Source organism: Cottoperca gobio, chromosome 9 (assembly GCF_900634415.1).
Source record: "Cottoperca gobio chromosome 9, fCotGob3.1, whole genome shotgun sequence".
NCBI classification, from domain to species: domain Eukaryota; kingdom Metazoa; phylum Chordata; class Actinopteri; order Perciformes; family Bovichtidae; genus Cottoperca; species Cottoperca gobio.
The window spans coordinates 3,314,671-3,337,942 of NC_041363.1; the positions used below are offsets into that span (position 1 = coordinate 3,314,671).

General features: G+C 42.5%; 1 protein-coding gene across 12 annotated transcripts in view; it reads right to left on the reverse strand.

Annotated features, from left to right (window-relative positions):
• fbrsl1 (fibrosin-like 1) overlaps positions 1–23,272 on the reverse strand; it is a 253,600-nt gene that overhangs the window by 145,771 nt on the left and 84,557 nt on the right. The gene's annotated exons all lie outside the window — the stretch shown is intronic.

The window sequence follows — 23,272 nt, forward strand, 5'->3', positions numbered from 1 at the left end:
TCTTATTTGGATTTAGTCTCTGGCTGCACAGGGCCCTCAGGGCAAAGATGAAACAAACAGACTACTGGAAATAGTAAAAGAACAAAGTACAACAAACATGTAGGCTCTGTGCAAATGCAAAAAAAACAGTACAGTTGTTTTTCCTACTGATGAATCATTAATGAGTGGAAAAGCAGTTACTATTAATTAATTATATACCTGCATGGTTGTATGCTATTATAATTATTGAATAATTAAATCGTATCCCCTCCACCAACATAGCATTTTAAAAAGTAGGTAATTTGTTTGGTTTCCGTTTGAAACAAGAGCAGCAGTTGAGGTGGTACTTTTTAGACTGTGCACTGATCTTTAAATGACCTCTCACACATTAACACGTTTCTTTTACATTACAAGAGCTTTGAACTTGACGCAGCCATTGAGGACCAGAACTATCCATTTCATATCAAAAGTTCAAATGTCTCAAACGGGACACAGATGAAAGTTGTTTTCTGTCACTTCCTGGGATCTACATATTCCACAAGTTGGGCATCTATGCTTAACATCGCAGCGTAACTACAATGGTTTCAACTGACTTTCTATGGGCCATGGTCCCTCTATTCTTACCCTGAGGGAAACGCAAAGTCTGCGTGTTGATTCAAAGCATGGTGTCAGTTTGTGTTTTGGCTAAATGCAAAGCAGAACTGGCTGTAGCAAAAACACCTGCAACATACCAACCAGCAACAGGAACGCAGCAGCAACAATGTAGTAAACCCAGCTGTGAAGGTTTACCAGCTGTCATTGGTGTTTTCTTTGTGGACTGATTTAAAGGACAGGTTTAAATCAATTGTATTATTATACTACAATACAACCTATTTGTTTAACTTGGGTAAGATGGATTTTCCCCCTGCCATGTTTTGCACATAGAATAATTAGTTAGTGATCTTGTATGACAAGAACACACATTCAAGCATCAGGTAGGCAAACTATCCAGACATTTTTTATTTGCCTACCATAGCCGTGGCCTACATATAGTATAACAATATAATCTTCCTGAATAGGTAGAATCAGTAAATGTTAGGACCCACTGCTGAATTCAGTCTAAAATCCAAATCAGCAGCTTAAATGTACACATGCCAGTATTTGTGTTCAGCCACCCACATCATGGTAACCCTAATGTTGGAACCTGGATGGCTTGGTTTATTGCAGGACATCAAGACCCACAGTTGGCATGCATTCAAATTCCCAGCCAGATGGGAGGTTGGCGAGCTCAGCAAGGAAGACTATGTGCTGGTGCAGCATCATCCAATCACAATGTCCCGTGCTGCTTCCCCACCTTGGAGTACAGTGGCGACGGCCGCAGGGTGTAATCCATTTGACTAGCAGTTTGCATGTAGCAGCTCCCCTGGTGGTGCGCACGGTGGCTGGCCCCGTTCTCCTGATCTCCACTGTAATTTAAGCAGATCACTGCTACAATTAACCTTTCCTGGTAAATATCAATTATGGCCCCCGGCTGGTCTAGAATTAAAAGGGTCATCAGCTAATCTGACAGGTCCTGTACGCTACCACCTGGCGGGGAGAGAGGGAGGGAGGCAAGGTGGCAGAGAGAGAGTGTTTGTCTACCCTCGTGCCCACCAGCTCAGATGCCAAGTAGACACAATTCCCTTTTAATTACCCTGCCGCCGCGAGGGCAGGCACGCTGATTGGCCAAGGGGCATTAGCAGTACGCTGAGGTCAACAGTGACAGGACGGGGGTGGGGTGGGGTGAGTGTGGCAGAGAGGAGGAGGGAGCTGGCGCCAAGCAATCAGGGTGTAGAGATGGAAGGAAGAGAAACCTGGCAGGTGGGCCTAATCAGGTTTGACTTCCACCTCTACCCGCCTCTCCCTCTGCCTCTCTCGCTCTCGCTCGACAAGCTGTCAGCCTAATCACTCCTTGAATCTCAAAATAGATGGTGGCCTTTCTGATTTCCTTCTCTCAAGGAGAGCAAAAAGAGAGCAACCCTACTTGGCAGGCAGGCTGGCAGGCATGGAGGCAGGGACGGAGCGTCAAGGTACAGTCGGCGTCACGTCGCCGTCAAGTGCAGCCGCTGATTACTTTGTTTACCCAGCATTAGTGTTGCTGACAAATTCCTGAAGGCGCCCAAAGTGTTTCCGTCTCCTCCAGGGCCTGTGGCTACATTACCCAGTCAGCAATCAACTTGGTTATTGATCAGAGCACAGCGTCTAATTAGCCGCCTAGGTTAATGATGAAGTGTGCAAGGACCATTCCCTGAGCCGCTGATCAACGGGACAGGAGAGCAATTGATCTAGGCAGAAATTCACCAACTCTGACAAAAGATTGGCAACGCTGACTGCCTGTGATTAAGGCAGGGACTAATTTCCTGTCTGGGGAGGTGTTTAATTGGCCCTAAGCTCCCAACTGTACAGCTTTCATGTGTTGTTTTTTCTTTTTTGTGTACTCATTAACGTTAAAGGACAAGTTAGTGAGCTTGAGGGTGGGGCTCATGGTCTTTACTGAGATCTGATTGGTTGCAAGTGGTGACACAGTTCAAGGCCATAATACCTTTCCACCATGCTTGAGGTAATTTTCTGCACAACCTTGAGCAGTTCTTGGCAACCTGGCTGTTTTAAGGAGTTATAGGTTGTTTGTGTGGATTAAGTTTGTTTACATTGAAGGTTTGACCCATGCAGTATTGAGACAAGGTTAATCAGGTTGAAACGGCAAGTAAATGAGGTTAATCTGTGTGTGTGTTTGTGTGTGTGTGTGTGTGTGTGTGTGGGAGGGGGGGGGGGAGCAGTTTTACTTAAGTAAGACGACAGATAGAGAAGACATTGAAAAACATAGCTAAGTAAGAGCCTGTGTTTTACATGAATAATGTACTGGAAATTAGCTCCATTAGTCTCGGTATTGAACATGTCTGCAGTCCCTCTCTGGAGGCTGCCGCTCTGTGCTCTTTAATTATCTTCAAAGGGCCCTCCAGCATCTTAATTTCCCCCCAAGTTGAGTAGTGCCGACTTGGGTCTGCTCATTTATAGTACTCTAACCCTGGGTGAAGTCACAAAGCCTGTCTACTTAGAAAGGGCTAGTCAAGGCATCGAAGGAGGCAGTAGCGGTTCACATAGGTTCATGCTAGGTTTGGCTAACTTTCCTTTTATTATCACTCTTCCTTACTCTCCTTGCAGTGTCGATCATTCAGCAGGATGCTGGCTAGTGGCTGGCAGGTGATGCTTTGTTGTCCTGCTCCTTTGATCCTACCTCCTTCAAGTTGCAGGGCGTTTTCGGGGGGGGGGGGGCTACGCGGTCTCCTACGTTTTCCCTCCTTGAATAAGAGAAGCTGTTAGTCCCTGACCTCGCTTTTCCTCTTCTTGCTCCAGCTCCTCTGACTGCCTCGTCTCTCCCTAGCCTGCCGTCACCTGTCAACAGCGCTCAGGGAGGCTGTGCCTCAGCCTTGTCCCAGTGTCAATCCTCGTTACCCCAGGAACTTGGACCTTGCCCCCTGCCAGCCCCTTCCTTTCTAGCTGCCTTTATGCTTTTCTCCTCTGCACTTCCACGCTACAATATCTGCTTTCTGGGCTTCCCATGTACAGGGCGGGAGGAGCAGGGGCAATACAGGGAAGGGAGGGCTGAAGAGGACGGATACAGATCCTTCCTCTAATTTGTTCTGAAAAGTGTCCTGCGCAAAGGACCCTCACCCCCATTAACCCAGCGACAGCCTGCTACCGCTGCTCAGGGAGGCATCAGCAGTGTGTGTATGTATGTGTGTGTGTATGTGAGTGGGGCCCGGTGGTGCGGCGGGCAAAGGCACCTCGGCGCTCAGTGCCGGGCTCCGGCACCGGCTCAATCTATCGGCTCATTATCCCCCCCGCCCAGTCTGGGGTGCAGACAAGTGCACTTTAGGGCCACAGGCCAAATTGATTCATCTGCCTTCATTTTCTTCAGGCTCAGAAGTGGCAGCTGCTCAGAGGCAGGGGGAAGGAGCAATAAGATGGTGAGAGACAGAGACAGGAGAGAAGGAAGGAGAGAAAGAAAGGGTCTGGGATAGAGTGAGATGAAGGAAGGAGGCATCACGGGAAATAGGTGTTCTTGGCTTTGTTCCTCATCCATGTCTCATTTTACTTTTCCTCTTCCTCTCCCTCTCTCTCTACAGCACAACCAACACCTCCCTCCCTTGAAATAGCTATCAAGACATGCACTCACTCCCCCACCAAGTCCCAAGATGGAAATTAGCCCAAGGACAAGCTAGTGGATTTACTACAGGGAGAGCAAATGGATTTTTGCTTTTATTTTGACGAGTCCCAGTGTATCCATTAAGCCTTTTAATCATACATTATTCATAGAGCTCGCCTTATAATAAATGACCACATAAAAGAGGTACACATATTACACAAGGCCTAAAATGCCCTCATAACTCTCTCTCCTAGTGCACTCAGAACTACATCACATTTGTAAGCTGGTTCACAAATATGAGCCTGTGAAATCGCAGCATTGCTATTCCAAGTAATGACACCAGGACACGACAAGAGTCAGCAGATTAAAAGCAACACAAATGGGGTACGGAGCAAACAAATTAGAGGGCGTGACCTATTAGCTGTTCGGCATGAGTCCCGCACCCAAAATTGCAGTGTACAAGGCTACATAGTGTAGAGCTAACTGGGGTGGCCACCGCGACCGCCCAGCACTGTAACAAAGCAATCAACCTGAAAGCGAAGCCGCTTACTCGGCCTGATTCCCAGCCAAAGGAGGCCTCAGGAGAGCCTGAGTGTCCCGCAGGGCCCTGTCTGGAACAGATGAACTGGGAGAGGAGCACTCCCTGTGGGCCCCAGGTCTCTCCAATCACTCTCACCATATGCCTCCTGGGGGAGTGAGGGAACAAGGCAAGAGAAGAGGAAGGTGGGGAGGGGAGGTGCACCTGCTCCCAAATACGAACCTATCCCTCAGCAACTGTCCCGGGGGTTCAATGACAACACACAAACACACACACACACACACACACACACACACACACACACACACACACACACACACACACACACACACACACACACACACACACACACACACACACACACACACACACACACCTCACCTGTCAGCCAGGACCATAGGAACAGTATCTGCCCTGCACTGATAAGCACAAGGCCTTACAGCAGAAACACCCCAGCCCCCTCCTCTCCCCCCCTGACTCCCACTTCAAGGCAAGCATTTCTCAGAGCTACCAACAACAATTAGGCCGATGATGTCGAAATGCTAATGATGTTATTGGAAGGAAGGCTAGAGAGCGATGCTGTGGATCGGCGTTTTGCTCTTCATTGCCGGAGCCAACATTATGCAGATATTCCTCCTCTCTAGTTGCTCTGCAAGAAATGCACAGCTTTGATTTCTGTGTACACTATTAGCGTTGAAAGCAGTGAGTGAATTTTGCAAGAGATTTATGCATGCTAACAAGAGAAATTCAAATGACGTTCACTTTGGAGGTTGTACCGTAATCCCTTTTCAAAAAAGAGGGCAGATTCAAAGTGGCAGTAAAACAACTGCAGGTTGTGGTACATGCCACTGGAAATGCCACATGTGCACTTAGTGGTCAGCAAAAACCTTTTGGAGATTAAGAGAGAAAATTATTTATTCATTAACTTTCAAGTGTGTACCTCTCAAAGCTGAAATGATCTCAGCAGAGCTTTCAATCACCACGAGTATTTTAAAGGTAATGCGGAGGCATGAAATAAAATGCAAACTGTTTATTCTCAACCCTTCAACAGCTGCTGCAGTGTTAACCTTGGAAAAATAAATACAAATAAAAATAGAGAATGCAATTCAATGATTTGAATGTATTGCATACATGTATATTTCAATTGATTTGATTTGATTATGCGGGAAAGCTTTTTGCATTGACCCAAAACCACATTCTTTCATAATTAATGTTATTTACACACAACTTCAGGGCCTCATTGGCATACTATATTCATATCTTTCAAACAAAGAAGTGTCACTGATGTGAACTAACATTTATTTTTGCTATTAGTTTATTGGTTAAGCTGTGTGGTGCCATCATCACGGCCTGTAATAGTGTTAGCTTATATTTAATCAGTTAGAAGTAATAACGATGGCTCAATGTAAAAAGATGGATTCATTCATGAAAGAACAAAACATCAAGCATTACAAATGAACTATGCCTTCAATGACACATTTTAACTAAATTATTTATTTCATCTTTCAGATGTCTGAAAATAGGAGATAAAATGTGCGTCACTGCTCAACACCGGGGCCATAATAAGTGGAAGTATACGGCATCAATCACAGATTCTGCAACAGTTTTGTGTGGAAAGGATTTATCAGTTATGACTCAACTCCATAACCCTTAAATGGACAGAGATAACGCTGGCGTAAACACTCTTATCAGCTGATAAGAGTTTGTTGGTGGGGCAGATCAGCGGCCCAGACAGATTTCGAAATGACAGAATGTCTGACTGCACACAGAGATTTTCCCAACTTGAACTCAGAAGTTGGCTAAATATCAAACAGAATACTACTCTCTGTAAATAATAAGCAAATCCAGATGTAGATCAGGTAACACAAAAATACTGCCGACAGATATTAGATCATAACACATAATTGTTACTACTATCAGGAACTGTATAGGGTTCTACCAACAGAACACTAGATTCCAGCCAATAGTGTCGGCCTAATATGAACCCTTCACGTTAATATAAATGATAAGGAATATATTTCTTACATTCTGCTTTTGATAATGTACACACTTTTCACTACCAATGATCACTGTGCACCACGGATCCGAGTACTAAAGACTGTAGTTATGCTCAACTGCTGTAACACCATTCATTATTTTTTAACACTTGAAAATGATCTTATTAGCAGTAGAAGGAATTACATTTTTGGATGTGCAACATTCACACTCTCTCCCGTGACTACACTTGATAACTCTGTCACCCTCACACGTTCTTTTAAGAAATGTTTAATTTCCTCTAATGTAATCTGAAATAATTATCAGCTAAAGCGCACAAGCTGAAAAAAAGGGCCTACCAAACACACACACACACACACACACACACACACACACACACACACACACACACACACACACACACACACACCACACACACACACACACACACACACACACACACACACACCTTAAAACTAGCCATCATTCACCACGACATAATTAAAACACCGAAGGTGAGATTGTGAGGTAAAGGAAATGAGCAATGTGATTAAAAAACTGCGAGATGAAGAACTGTCTGAAACTTCCAATCGGTCTGTAGCTTTAGACTGTGTTCTTCAATCAGCTAAGGAAATGGCTCTTTAATAGAATGTCTGAGTAAGATCGTGCCGTGTTTTCCTAATCAATTTGTCTTCAAACTGAAACACAAGATTCTGAGGAAAAAGAATAACATTTAGAATAAATGTTTTAAATGAATGGTTATTATAAGCATCTCTTTACTTAAATTAACTAAATACATTTATATTTATTAACCAAATGAAATATTTGTCTCAGCCTCAGAGACTCTCTAATCTGTAAGACTTAGTGAGGAGCAGAGGCATGTCATCAGAGGAAGGAGTGAGTTTAGAAGACAGACACAGGAAGAGGGAGTTCTTTTAGAGAGATGAGGTCTAGCCGAGGAGTCTTGGAGGTAGTTTGTAGAGTTAGAGTGAGAAGACCGAGAGAGACAGCCAGAGTGCTTTGGGCTTTTTAATAGGAAGCAGATGCAACACATGTAATGAATCAGCTTCGGCTCGACGCGGCTTCCCTCTGATGTCTGAGCACCCGTCCTGCCCTTGAAAAACTTCTGGGACGTTATCTCATGCCTGCACGGCACACACTGCCGGTGCATTTTGGAGGAAGTGTTATGTGTTGGATGAAGGAGGGGAGGGAGAGGCAGGGGAGTTGAAGTGTGTGTACTGGCATACTCATACAGTATGCATGTATCTCTGTGTCCTGCAACATAACAATGCATGTGCACGCTGTACGTGCTACAATACTTGAATACATAAGGTGTGTGTAGTCGTATATGCTCAATGCTAGTGTTAGCATGTTAACGAGCACTGGCATGTTCACCTGCATGTGAACAACTATTGGATGTTTCTAGCATGTTAACTAGCACAAACTGTACTATAGCGACTATAGACGTTAACTCTTATCGTCTTTGGCTTCTTGCTTGTGTAGCGATCATACCTCACCTTGATAAGTGCAGTGGTGGTGGGGTGAGAAATATGATCTATGCTGTCTTCCAAACTCCCAAAGCCTGGTTCATATCAAATGCCACAGAGTTCAAGAAGGAATCCACCAACGTGCCAGAAAAGCACACATGTAATGGATAACATTAATAATGAATGCATTCCATGTGTTTTAGTTCCTGGGCCCTGGTATTGAGCATGCTGGCTTACAAGAATGGTTTACTGGGACATTTAATGGAGCAGGTCCATCATTAATGTTATTAGCTCCACCTGTGCTTTTCCTACTATGAAAAGTAAACATATCTGCTGTGAAAAACATCTATTGAAATGTTGTTATCTGAACCACCTGGTATATTCCTACATGCTTTCTGCCTGCAGGCTGATTATAATATATTTTGTTTTATTAGCATATTTCACTTATATTTACAAATTGAAGTTATTGAAAACGCAAATAATCACGTGTAAAGGTGAATGCATGGTCAACAACCCTCTGCAATCATTATATTAAATGTTCCCACCATGTCGGTTTGTTAACAACATATATGCATATATATTATACTATCTATATACGCACAGATACTATAGATTTTCCCTCCTCAAAAAGATAACCCATGCATAATGTCCAATGTTATGTTCTAGGCCTTATGCATAAAGTAAAGTAATATGAGGTGAAAATGGCAGATTATGTTGCATTCACTCCAAAAACATTTAGTTTCAGATACATTCATTAATTGTGGAATGCAATGTGAAACAGTGGATGTGACTACCAAACACAAAAAGGAAAATCAGGTGGTTTACAGATGCAAGCACAATGTTACAATCATAGTAATGAGCACAGCAAGAAAAAGTCTTGGCACAGTCCTCCTCCTCACAATCCCTTCCAGCCAAGTCCTTTTTCCAAAGCAAAGGATCATTGCTCTTTTGACTTGCAGCAAATGAGTAGATTGGTAGCGCATCACACTGCCGTCACACTGGCTTTTATCTATCTCCATATGCAGGCCTGCATAAGGAATGTTTTAAATCCCTATAAGCCCAGATGCAGAAATCATTCAAGTCGCGCACCTGACATGTAAAAATCTGAAAGCTGTTGAGAATAATGGGAGGTCAGGAGAGGCAGTAAGAAGACAGAGACGGAAAATACAGGAGAAGGAAAGAGCGAAAGAGACTCAAGGTGGGGGTGGAAGGATTGATGCGTTCTCCCTCACAAGGTGTTTGCACATGTCAGATATGGAAGAAATGAGGCAAAGATAGTTGGAACCTTCAGAAGAGAAGAGGAGATGGGAGGAGAGAAGAGAAACTAGGCAGGAGGCCTCCTCCCTGTCATTGTGGGTGTTTGGCTGAGACATCTGCCTCTTTGCTGTCATTTCCATCACTCCTGCTTGGACCAGATGAGATAGGTCGGTGGAGGAGATCGAGGAGGAGGAGGCGGAGAAGGAAGGAGGAGAGCAGATAAGACGAGACAATTCGAAAGCTTTGGGTTGGTATGTAAATTAGGTTGTGAAAAAAAAATAAAATAAAGATGAAAAGCAGATGGAATGAGTCGTTGACATGACAGCATCCAGCCTTGTGAGCGCGGATCTACTGCTCGCGCAATTACATGGCTGCATTTGCATCTATATGATCCTTCAAAACGCTGTCATGTGTGGGGATTTGAGCATCGCTATCTGCCAGTGCACAATTATGTGTGTGCGATCAAATTCAAATGAGATGATCTGACAGACGCCGCTTGTCTCGATGTACACTACATAAAATGAGGATGCAGTCGGTAGAAGAGGATCATGCCCATTGTGTTAATAGGGATAATAGTGATTTAATAAGCTTACATGCGGATTCACTTTGCATTCTAATTAGCAAGGCCCCTCAGATGAAGCTGCCTCCTTTATGTCACCCCTGTGACTGGGAACACATGGAATAGTCCAGGGGATAAACAAAGTCTAATGTGGCATTAAAATTGTAGGAAGTGAACATGAATTAATTAAATCGTGGCTTAATCTCAGATGAGTAGGCCAATTATTTGTGTGGGATTGAGTGATACCAGTAGCTGTTTTTCTACCTGAATGATATTGTGCTATTAGAATGAAATGATGTGTTAAATAACAATTTATACTATTACTAAAATGAATAAAATTAAATATTTGTTATCAAGTAATTGCATAGGATCTCCAACATATTTGGCTTTTGTTATTTGCAATGGATAAACCAAACTGTTAAAGAAAATATTTGGCAACATTCAAAGAATATAAAAGATATATTTTGCTATCTAATTTTATTTTGGATATCAAAATCTAAGACAACCGATTCTGCTAACTGCTACCCAAACACAGTTGCTGGTCTGCTGCTCTTGCTTCAACAGTAACTTAAAAGGCTGCTGTGGACATCACGTCTCATATTAAAGCACATGAGTAAAACCAAAGATGACCCAAATTCACAACTCGCCGTCTCACTGTTGTGTTTCCCCGTTGTGCTCTCCATGCCCTCGTTCCAGCAGCGTACACTCACACGTTGCAGTATGCAGAATGACACTCTGCCACTTCCAGCACCCAAGAACACATAATGTGTCACTTCAGTCTCCTTCATGTACAAGGACTTTGTTTGGGCTTGTGTGTTCATTGGTGAGAGTATGTACCTGGGCATGAGCCCCTTTGGCAGCACTTCTTCATGTCAGCAACACACTATAACAGTGAGGTATACTCACAAAAACACACATGTGGAGTCGCAGTTGTAGAAAACACAATGTTCAGCATGGAAATGACTGACACAGGCTGGCAGCATTCAAACTACCTAACAGAGGAGGAGGAGGAGTGCCGGACGGGAGAGGGAGGTGAGCGATGAATGTGGAAATGACAGGAGGATATTGGTAGGCTAATTGTCTTGAGGAGCGGCCCGGACGACCTTGGCAGGGTGAGAAGTCAGGGGCTTTTCCTCCCAGGGCACGGCGCTGCCAGGGTAATTGTGCCACGATCTTGACCTCGCATTCCTTAAACCTGCCCTCCATTCTTCCTCTCTATATCCCTCCCTCTTTCTTTAACTCTCTCTTTCCCCTCGCTGAAGCTGAAGAGGAGCTGGGATCTGCTCTCTGTTCTAATGATGTCAGATCCCCAGAGGAGGCGCCTGTCTGCTGAATCTCAACAGCTAGCCTTCAAAGTCTCGGCCCAGCTCAGGAGCTGGAGGGAGGCCTGAAGGATGATGGAGGAGGATCTGTTCACTAGACGGTACAACCACAAACCAACCAACCAACCAACATCACCAGCACGCCTGAAGGAGGCCACACAGGTTCTGATCCTCTCACTCTGCCGCTCATAATGGAGCTCTCAAACAGTCAATCACAAAGGTAGGGAGGAAGCGGGAGGCAGGAAAAAAATCATCATTCAAATAAAAGTACACAGTGTGCGTATTATAGATCAGTACTGCAATTTAGCGACTTAAAGCATGAAACAGAAACCCTGATCTCAAATATCCAAAATACTACTATCAATAATAATAAAGTATTAAACACAAGTTGGTCTGTAATATCTATCTTGCTATTTATTCTGATTCACCTTCACAACTATTTGACACGGGCACAACTTTGGATGCAGTTGACCATAGAATACTCGTAATTCTGAAAAGAATCAACACTTAATAATCAAGAATAGTATTTTTTATAGAGCATGAAGATATGACCTCACAGTATTTTGGGTCCTTGCTGTTCACTATCTATATTCTACCTTTACACATACAGAACACTAAGGTAAACTGTCACTTTGTGATTTGACTGCCTTTTAGGGAGAACTAACTTGGGTTTCTATCCTCTTTTTTTGGGATTTTCTGTGCAAATAAACGAGTCATTAAGGTACATCATAACTTCTCTCAGTATTCATGTCCACTGCTATGCTGATGACACAACTGTATACTCCTGAAATTTCAACCTCCTTGAATATAAAAGTATGCATATTGAAAATGAAATACATGTTTGTAGCTGTATTCAACTTGTACAAGGTAAGAGAACGATTAGTAGTACAGGTAGAACAAAGAAATGTTAATGGAAAACTTTATGGACCAAAACAAATACCTCTAGCAAAATGATCTATTACCACGTACATTTGGCTACTGCAATATGTTTGGACAACTGTATCTCAGATGAAGGGCTTTTCTGGTGCTGTTGAACTAGGATTATCTTTTATTCAAATCATAGTTAACCCCACTTTATCCTTCATCTATACTGAAGCAGGGGTGAAAGGAACAAGGGAGAGAGGACGTCCGATTCTGCTTGACGAACCAGGGCTGTGCTCTTTCAACACACCAAACCTGGGTCAGATACCCCAGAACTTAGATTGCGGCTTCCGGTTGGTTGTTTTCCAGATACTCACCCACTTTTGGAGATCATCTTAAAGCTTAGAATCATTTTACCGTACCTCTACGTATTGAATTTCATCAAAGAGAGGGAGACAGTGGGGCCAAATCACATAAATCTATAGGCCAGCCGTAGTGTGAGGAAAACGACTCCCCAAAGACCCCACTCCCCTTTTACCTCGAGCCTTACCTCTCAGAGATTTCTATCGCACTGCTGTTCAGAATTTCTGCTAGAATCATTGTCACAAAGATTGGAGATATAGTAAAAGTTCCTGTCTACTTGACCTTCCAGGGATGGGAAGACTTTTTATTCTCCACTCTTTCATTTTTTTTCCCATCCTTTTATATTGCAGCAGCTGCAAGGCCAGAGACCATGTCTGCCTTACATTTTACTGTTGAGCAAAGCTACTCTGATTGTGACATTGTATGGCAATCAAAACGCACAAGACTGTTTTTCCAGGAAACCACATGGGCGCAGTCGTGTTCTGTTCAGCAAAAACAATGCCCACGTTTTCATTGAGGACATATGTGTATGATTACTGCAAGTGCACTTTTACCTGAGGGGCAGTCTTTAACAACAGAGGCTTTCTATTGATGGCAGATGTGATGACCTGAACAAAATGAGGACACAGAAGGGGAATTCCAAAACACACAATATTTAATGAACCAGAAAAGACTTGCACTGTACCTTTAAGAAACATACCCCAACTAAACCAAGTAATGGAGTCCATCTATTTAAAGGCACATTTTCTATTTATTCACATTAAGAAATACTGATCGGCTTAAGCAAAGAGTCCAAATAAAGGTACTGGTCTGATTTTATATTTGAATACTGATGCTACTCACAGATAGAAAAAAACAGAGAACATGTACTGATTGCATACACAGAGGAAGTGGTGCAAAATGATCATCAGTCTAATTAGACATCTTCACCTCATGTTTGTGCTGGACAGCAGCAGTGTTGTACTTACAACATCGCAGAGTATAAAGTGTTGCGAATAAGCCTTAGCATACAGCTCAGATGAGAGTGAATTGGACTCCAAAGAGAAGTGACATTGTAAAGTATTTCGCAGGCCAGGTTAAATGACTGCATTAGTCTTGCCTTAACCTTTTAACAGCAATGTTCTCTCTTCAAGGACAACTGTCTGGATTCACTCTGAACATCTGACCAGGTCCCACAGTGTAAAGTGCTTAATGGAAAAGCAAGGCCAGTCCTATTAAGGTCCGTTCACAAAATCTCAAAGGTTTCTAACTGAGTGGAGAGCTGTATATCCTGACCTAAACGTAATAGTTTTCAGTGTTGTACACTTTGATGTTGTTTCCTGTATTACCTCTTTTGGGAAACCAAAAACTAACCAAACAAACAAACAAACAGGAGGTGATGTATGTTACAGAAGAATGCTTCAATTATCTAACAGGAGCAATTTGAAAAGTTTCTACGGATGGATCTCTGTCCAGTGAACCATCTGTGAGTCCATGTGACTGAATTCGTAAGCCTTTGTTTTCTTGTAACTGTACAGGGTGAACCTAAACAAACCAAATGGAATAATGCTGTGAAATAAAACTTCCACTACAGTTTGGACCAAAGAAAACAAACTGCTGATCTCCTTCCTACCCTTTGTCCCACTGCTCTATCTCCAAAGCCCTGAGCGAATATTACAAATTACCCCCTTGTGCAAACACTCCTGATAAATGGAGCTGGGAGGCCAGGCCTTAGGGAGCTAACAAAGCAAACATGACATGGAGCATTGCTCTACATCTCCATCCCCAGTGTGTTTTTACAGGGATGTGAACGCCTGGTCGTCTGGCCCAGATCGATGGCACATCGAGGCCTGCTTAGTAGCATTAACACTGCAGTGAGAGGCTTCCTCTCTGGTTTCTGACATACTTCACAAAGAGTGTCATTCTCAAGTATATATATATATATATATATATATATATAATATATATATATATATATATATATATATATATATATATAGATATATATATATATATATATATATATAATATATTATATATATATATAATATATATATATATATAATATATATATATATATAATATATATATATATATATATATATATATATATATATAATATATTATATATATATATATATATCATATATATAATATATAATATATATATATATAATATATATATATATATATATATATATATATATATATATATATATATAATAATAAATAATGAGTTTACTTTGTGAAATGTTGGATTTTTTTTAGATGACAATACAATGATTGCGCCTATGAGAATGAGTTAGTCAGTAACATTATAATGTACTCAGGTTGAAAAACAAAATTTTGCTTAGTAAAATCATTTAATTATTAATGTTATTATTAATTATTCTCTTCAGGGTTTAACTTGTGACACTGGATTTACTCTTGTAGCCCTACCAAACAGGTAAAACCTATAAAACTATAGTCCTGTTTACCTTTATCTTGATCTATCTGACAGGCCATGACCAGCATGACCAGCATGACCAACGGACGCTGTAAAAACAATGGGCTCTATAAATAAAGTCTGGTCTGTTGTAGTCTAGTTTGACCTTCTCTGGTCTGGTCTGATCAGGCATGGCTTGGTTTGATGGACTTTGACTAATCTGATCTGGACTGCACTGGTTTACCAACACAAGGTAATGCAGATGGCATCATGTTGAGGTATAACTCCAACCTAAACACGCAGCATAATAATATCCGGAGCTATCGAATCTGATATCTAATGGCTCTTTGAAATCATTTTAACTGCATCTGTTTGATGCCAAGTTAACTAAATAATGACAGCAGCTGTGATGGATACCTACACGTCAACAACATTTTCAAAGTAGGTGTATGACATCACATAAAGATTAGTTTACTATCATCTTGGTCACTGAGCTTTGAGATATCAATTTCAAAATCTTTATCTATATGTGACCAGTTATTATCCGGTGTCTCTTTCTTGTTAATCCATGCCTAGCGTGTAGCTCCACTCTCATCTGGCCAGGGTTGACTCTCTGGTGTGGCATGTGATGAGTGACAGTGTGGGGCCAGCCTATGTCAATTCAGTAAGATAACTCTAACAGCAGTATAACAGCGGTTCAGGGTGTGAGGAAGGATACATCACACCTGTAAGCTGAGGAGAAAGAGGCATTTCCAAGCTTATAGAGGCTTCTGTCGGCTTACAGCAGGCATTTGGGTGCTTTCTTTTATAATACTACCACTGGTAAGTTAACAGTTAAAGAAAAACAAACAACAAGAAAAATCATAATGCATAAATAATTGTATTGCTCTATATCATGTGTAGACCACACAATGTAATTTTCAGGTAAAACAGATGATGTTTGTCATTTAAGTCCCGACTTCCTGTTGCCAGCAGATCGCGCTATGACTATGAGTCAATATTTGCATGTAGAGGTCTTCAGGCTGTGACTCAATCATAAGAAATGTAGAGCACATTGGAGAATGTGTGCTCAAGCTAAACTTCCTGTTTCATGGTGAATAGTGCAAACTGGCCGTCACGCCACGGCAAGGGCGTTCCATGAAAACAAAAGCTTTAGATAACTCTTCATCCTCATAGTGTTTAGATGATGCTAACAAAATTTGAAGTCGATCAGATGAAACCTGTAGGAGGAGTCTGTTAAAGTACAGAGCCTGAAAATAGACAAAACATACTTCCTGTTGGATTTAAACAATTATCCCAAGATACTTTTTATTAAGTCTGACTGTGATACACGTGCCTAGCAAAGTGAAACGTACCGTGAGGGCTGCTTCGTTAAAACTTTTTAGGGGTTGCTAATGAGTCCCCTTGTCACACCCCAGCACAATAACACGATAACATTTTATCACTGTTAATGCGTGTGCCAAGTTTTGTTTGTTTTCAGGCATCCCTAGACCTTAAAAAAACAACTTCCTGTTTCATGGCGAATGACGCATTGCCACAAAAATGCAAAAGCTTCGCAGTCTGCCAAGTAGGTGGCGCTATGACTATGATTCAAAATTGTCCTGTAGATGTCTTCAGACCCTCATCAAACGTGTAGAGTCGACATACAACAGTTTCTTTGTTCATGGCAAAGCATCGAAATTCGCCGCGCCGCCACGACGTGTAACGAAAAACGTACAACTTTCACTATGAGCCATCATCCCCCCCTCTTCAGGCTTTTCTGACCAAATTTTAGATGGATCTGCTTAAGCTGAGAGGAGTAGGTTGTAAAAGTACACAACCTGTAACTTCCTGTTGCCAGTAGGTGGCGCTATGACTATGAATCTAAATTGGCATATACATGTTTTCAGGCCGTGACTCTTATTGGAGCAGTTTGGAGTATGTATGCTGAAGTTGTAACAACTTCTTCTTTTACGGCAAATTGCTCAAAATAGCCGCGATGCCACGGCAAGGGCGTTCGGTGAAAAGTCACGATTTTGATAACTTTTTATCGTTAAGGTCTTTAGATGGTACTGACCAAATTTGGAGTCCATTGAATGAAATCTGTAGGAGGAGTTTGTTAAAGTACAGCGCCCTCAAATGTAAAAAAAAGAAAGAAAAAAAGCCGACTTACTTTTAAGTTAATGTTATACCTCTGCGTTCTAGGTGACGCTGTTGAGCCATTTTAGCACGCATACATACATACGTGTACATTTTCACCATGTTTGAATTTTGTGCCAAGTTTTGGAGCATGATTAGGCCCTCAAAAATGTGATTCAATGTGAAAAGCATAATAAAAATAATAATAATAACAATATGTACAATTTCAATAGGGTCCTTTGACCGCGACGTTGTCAGTGTTCGTACCCTAATAACTGGTTATGGTTAAAATAAAAGTCCAGATGGCAGCTCCCACTCGAAGGATTTCCCTGTTTAATGACAAGCTACTTCTGGTATGTGGCTTTGTATATTCATGACATGCATGCTTTGTTTTACAAAAGCAGTTCTTGGCTATTCATTCTATCACACGCTATCTCTTCATCACCTGCCATGCGTTGTGCTGGTGGAAAGGCCTCGTGTTATCTTGCCTGCTGTTCTATTTGTATTACGACCATAATTATCTGCATGTATCTGATATGCATTGTAATCAGCTTTATCTGGGTGACAGGCATCTTTTCCTCTCTTGTAAGAAAGGCGACTTCTACTCTGCACAAATACGAGCTGGGATTGTCAGTTACTGAGACAAAGGAAGACCATGCATTATGAAATTAAGAACACATAAATGTGACTGAATGTAAATTTGAGAGCACAGCTACATCAGCACTCAGGTCGTTTTGAAGACACCTTTCAACGTGCCATGCGCCACCACTGCTAATAACATGAGGAATGTCTGCTGATGCTGGGGCACACCTGTACTTTTGAACATAAGCATCCTTACACATATGCATATTTATTTGCATATTTGTGTGCTGGTACATACAATGTGCACATGAACACATGCATATACACAAATCACATACATCAAAAGCACACACACACATGGAGCCAATATCCCCAGTCGGGCATCTGGAAAATATCTAAGCTAGTAATAGGCCTGTATAAGGGCAGCTGCAGTCCAACTGTGTAGGCATGTCAGGGAGACTGAAGAACAGCAGGGAGCCAGAAGAATGAGGTGAGAGGTGTAGCGAGCATAGCGCCATGTTGAAAGAAATCAGTACTACCTGGGGAGAGAGAGCTGGTACATTATGTCCTACCACTTAGCTTTCATGCTGTTATTTTTGTAGTATTTATTGCTTCTGGCACTCTAACGGATGCTGTGTTAACTGAGCTGTTAGATGCTAAACACTATATTTAATTCATAGATGATGCTGAAATCTTAATCTTGATTTTTACAAATGAGCAAATAAACAGGAACAGAAAGTCATTAACCAGTTATGAGCAAACCACTACTGAGGCTTCATAGTTTGAGCAAATAAAAAAATGGACTGAGCTACAAACATATTCCCTGTTTTATGGAGTCTAAGCTGTGAAATGCATTAGGAGGCTACAGGCCTGCAAACTATATTAGGGAGGCTTAACAACATCCACACAGCATTGAAGAGTTATTACTTCAGGTCAAGACAAAAACGAAACAAATAAAAAAGAGCACAGCATCAGGGATAATAATCATAATAATAATTTAAACAAAGACATCTGATTTAAAAGGAGTGTTAAGGATGTCATGCACATCAACCTTAAGAAATCCTCACTGAAAAGTGGGTGAGGATTACATTATCATTTTTATGATGCTTCCAATGTTATTACTATATCATGGCAGTTTCAATGCCATTCTAAACCCAGGGGAGTGACGGCACCTGAATGGATGATGTTGCTCAAACACGTCCTCATTCAGCAAGGAGGAGTGTTGTTTTCTAAGCAGGCATAAATGGCTTCCCAAACTGCACGTCACATAGATGAATAGTGAAATGTAACATAACAAGTCCAACATTTCTGCCTTATTTGAAATCTTACTACAATACATGGATGACTGAGATGCATCTGCACAAACATATTGACCACCAAAGCTGTCAGGATCATTGGTTCACCTCTCACTCCGTCCTAAAAAGGTATTACGCTCTCTCAGTAAAGAGGAAAACTGTTTCAGTAACCGTCATTTTTTACTTTAAGCAGATGCTAGAACCTTTTTGATTTATAACAAAGCTTAATAATGATACATTTCTTTACAGATTGTGTTAGAATATACACAGCAATGTATTCCTCAACTAAGATACTGCAGTTGTGACATCCAATGAAGGTAACAAGGGCCTGCTGGAGCTTCTATATCAGACCTTCTACTGAAGCAAATGATTGCCCCAGAGGAGGTGTGGGGTGTAGGTGGGGTCTATCTTTTGAAATGACTGATGTCTGGGGGACGCATGGTGTCAAGGGGGACTTTGGTAAATGGCAGCATGTGGCAAGGTCGCCTCTCCATTTGTCTGCCAGTGGGATGGCAAAGGGCCGCTGGCTAGCAGGGCTATAGCTCTGTGACTGCCTGACAACCTCCTGCGGACCTGCAAGCGATGGGGGCCCTCCATCTTGTGTCACTATGGGGATGTCTAGGACTGGCGTGGTGCAGAGCAAAGTGCCCTCCCCTCCCTTTCAGTGCCTCTCTCCACCTCCCGGAAGCATCCATCACAGCGTTCCCCAGTGGGGCGTGGGTAACGGATCGACTTTCCTCCGGAGCGCTAATCAATCCGACTCTCGCTGCCTCTCCCTGGGAACATTTATGGCCTGCCATAAAGCAGGCCTTTGGGGCATTACGGCACCCAGTAATCCTGCTAAGTGAGCAATATTTCCCATCTCTGGGGCTGCAGTTAGGAGGGCTTGGGCCATAAATAGCAGAGTTAATCTGTGGCCATGACTTCTCGGCCAACCCTCAGTAGTCACTACCCCACTGGGGCCATGTGGGAGCCACCCAGCGGCCAAGGTAAAACAACTCGTGTGACGAAACAATGAGATGGCCTTCTCCAGTGAAGTGGCCGTTGGATTGCTGCTTTTCCCATTTTCCCCCACCTCTCTGTAGTCTGCTCTGGTGGAAAGAGCCACTGAGGGAGGGAGGATCTATCATGGAGGATACAGGGTCCAGTTGGAACTGATGCACTACCATAGTTCTCTCCATTAGCCAACGAGTTCATAAAGTATCTAAGAAGAATACAGTTTGTCAATTTGCACTCCAAACACCATACAGTACAGAGCCTGGAGTTCACAAGTAGCTACCAGGAGCCGTATGGATTAACATGAAGCAAGAATAGAAGAGCTGGATTAGGCAAAGGACAACATGTCATAAACATGCTTATCAACTGTACCAGTCTTTAAACATACAGTTATAAAAACCAACGTGACTGTTAAAAATAGGCCACAAAAGGCAAACACAAAAGCCAAGAATGTGGCTGTTCAGACTTCCTGCCAAGTTTACTGAGTTCTCCTCAAAGGGAAGCCACTTCCCTATTTTATGCCCAGCTGAGTTTAAACGGATATGTCGATGTGCTAGTATTTCGTCAGAACATCTTAAAACAGGCCGTTTTCTCTCAGGGCACCAGTGGGAGTTCAATATAGTAAAACATTGAAGATAGAAGGCAAAGCTAGCCTTAGGTTGAGCATTGCCAGAGGGCTACAGCAACCACCTCCCCTTCACAAATAACTGCTGCTGCTGCTAGGGTTGATCCCACTTTATTTTATTCCGCCCATCATGCATCAAAATGTCTCCCTGAGGTACCTCGGCTTTGAGCAGAGGCCGCCGTCTCTTTTTTGCTGGAAGGCCAAGTCTCTCCATCACACCACGGGTGCAGGAGTCAAGGTCTTCAACCCTCAGCCCTCAGCAGCCCTACTCAGCTCAGCCAACCCCCCAGGCTGCGTGCTTGTCAGTCAGAAAAGCTTGCTGACTTTCCTAGTCTTTGGTTCAGGTCAGAAAGCCGACATTGTTTTCCCATTCAGAGCTAGGCAGAAACATGACAGGTGTCCATGGAAACAACACTTGTGCAGATGTTTCCAGTTCTTTCAGGGTTTCAGTGGAATTTTATTTTTTTTGGAAGTAAGTCAGTTTTCACCTGAATACAGGATAGCAGCATGGTTTGATTGCAGAGACAACAAATGATGGATATTGCTATGGAAATATTTATCTATTTATCAGATTTAACATCAAGCTCAAGCAGTTTTTTAATATATTAGACACAATGAATGATGGATTAATCAATGATGATTTAGTGAATATTAAACTACACAAGACGTTCAGCAGGAAGGAAATAGAATACATGCAATCGAATTCAATGCATTAAGTATGGCAGCGGCCGAAATCAATACATGCAAAATACAATGTCAAAGAACCTAAGGCAACTTTACCTCTTTGATAAGCATGATATGGAAATAATCATACATCCCATTTTTTGTTGACTGGGGTCTTTACTGTACATACTTCACTTCAAACAATGAACACATGTTTTGAATACAGGCCAATTAATCAAACCTTCAAAAGAATTTAAGACTGTCATTCACTTTCAAGACCATCTTTCATCACTTATTATTTTTCCAGGAAATCCAACTCCTGCCTTGTCAAACTGTGATCCCGCAGAGTGCGAGGCATAGACACTGAAAGACTCTGACATGTTCTTTGATTCCTCCATTTGCTGTTCTTCATCGTATCTTCTCATGTCATATTTATAGTAGCAGCTAGCATGCAGCCATTTGTGGTTAACCTCTCCTGATGAATCTTGTCAAATGTATTGTTCTTCTCTCCCCTCCCTTCCCTTTGAAGCAGTCTATGTTTCTCTCAGGCCTCTCAGTTTGAGACCTGGGCACCATCCAAGAGGGCGCTGTCAGAACTGTGTGTAGCCCAGCTCCAGCTCAGTACATTTCTGGGGTGGTGATGGGGCCCTGACCGATACTGGAGTACCACAAGTCACTGCTGTTGTTGCTGCTGATGGTCCCGGCCAAGCCTGAGTAATGCTCTGGGGCTCCCAAATCATTTCCACTTGGAGCAGGAACGAACTCCAGCTACAATTGGATTCGTATGGTCTGGATGGCTGACAAAAATCCCTCTCATCATCTAGATGTATACTGTAGCAGCTCCCCCATCAGGCGGAGGACTCTCTTGCTCTTTGTATTTATGACCAATAAAAGCTCAGTAATCGATGTAATCAAAGACCATGGATACAAAGGCTGCACTGTAGTGGAAACAGAAGATTGGACTGTTCCCCTGAAGAGATGTTATCACTGTAAGGCTCAGTAAGCATGAACCTGTGATCCACTCCTACCCTGTGAGCAGGGATTTCAACTCCCTTACAGCTAAAAGAGGAATAAGGAGTATTAACTTTGTACAAGGGACTACACCACAGAGGGGGAAATGGAAAGGAGGAGGAGGAAGATATTCTTAGCACTGACAGTGCTGCTGCACTCATAAAACCTTTGCTTTATCTCTCCCAACAATCAGTCTAATTATGTTCATTGGAGGAGTCCAATTAATCCTCCATTGTCAGCCGGTGGCTAAGTGTTTCTCTACCCCTCACACTGCCACACACAGGCACAGTGGAATCTGCAATTAACACTACCCAAATTTATTTAGCGCCACTTGCCTCAGCTTCTGACTCCCTCCAATTATGCCTAATCAATTCCACCAGGAGGCTGTGGGGGAGGGGGGGGGGGGCACTGGGGAGGTCACTGTCATTTGCTGCGACAAACCCCTCTGCGCCACCCAAAGGCCAAACGTGTCAGCGCCGTTGTCATGTGGCAAGACATGCAAGCGATCCTCGCTGAATAGCTAACTAAAACCCCAGCTGCCCCCGCCTGTGGTGCCGCCTCTTGCTACATTGTTGGTGTTAATTGAAAAACTTGCAATATAGACTAAAGGTGGCGGCACTTGGCTTTCAAAGCCCTCTGGACAAAAATGCCAGGACCTGGCTTGCCTTGGCCGCTTCACTTGTCTCCAGGCTACTAATTAAATGACCACAGAATAACTGAACTATAAGGACAGCAACATGTCACTAGTGCCCGACTGATGGAAATAGTCCCGTCTATTCTATCAAATAAGATGTGCTAAGTGCATAGTGAACAAAAGTAATGGCTCCACACGAGCAGGAAGTCAGACAGACATTTTACAGAAGTTTTGCGAAGAGAAAAATATCACATAAGTACTAACGATGGGAATGTTAAGTGCATACTTATGCAGATTACGCGGCCCTTTTCTGCATGTACTATCTAAACTTCTTTTTGAAGGCACATCTTGTGCTCTTCTTGGAGACAGTGTCAAAGCATACATTTCTCATCTCTGTTACATGAAAAGTTCTCACAGTTTCAAGTCTTAGCGTAAATGC